Source organism: Trachymyrmex cornetzi, unplaced genomic scaffold, assembly GCF_001594075.2.
Source record: "Trachymyrmex cornetzi isolate Tcor2-1 unplaced genomic scaffold, Tcor1.1 scaffold482, whole genome shotgun sequence".
Lineage (NCBI taxonomy): Eukaryota > Metazoa > Arthropoda > Insecta > Hymenoptera > Formicidae > Trachymyrmex > Trachymyrmex cornetzi.
The window spans coordinates 392,296-392,513 of NW_017299641.1; the positions used below are offsets into that span (position 1 = coordinate 392,296).

General features: G+C 26.1%; 1 protein-coding gene across 1 annotated transcript in view; it reads left to right on the forward strand.

The window, feature by feature from the left end:
- Window positions 1–218, forward strand: part of LOC108765268 (putative odorant receptor 19b) — a 4,315-nt gene that overhangs the window by 3,407 nt on the left and 690 nt on the right. The gene's annotated exons all lie outside the window — the stretch shown is intronic.

Here is a 218-nt window from a genome sequence, read left to right on the forward strand (position 1 = left end):
TGCCTTCAGCTCCAATAGACTTATTTGACACTATAAAGCAACATTATAAAGATTAAGTTAGCTCATGGTCTGTTTTACGGACAGATGTGTCGGTTTACGCTACACTTCAATTTTAAATTAAAAATCGTATTATAAAAAGACTAAGAGAAAAAATAATATAAATAAAATTTATTTCGGAAACTACAAGTATTTAAAATGACGTAATATTATCAATAATA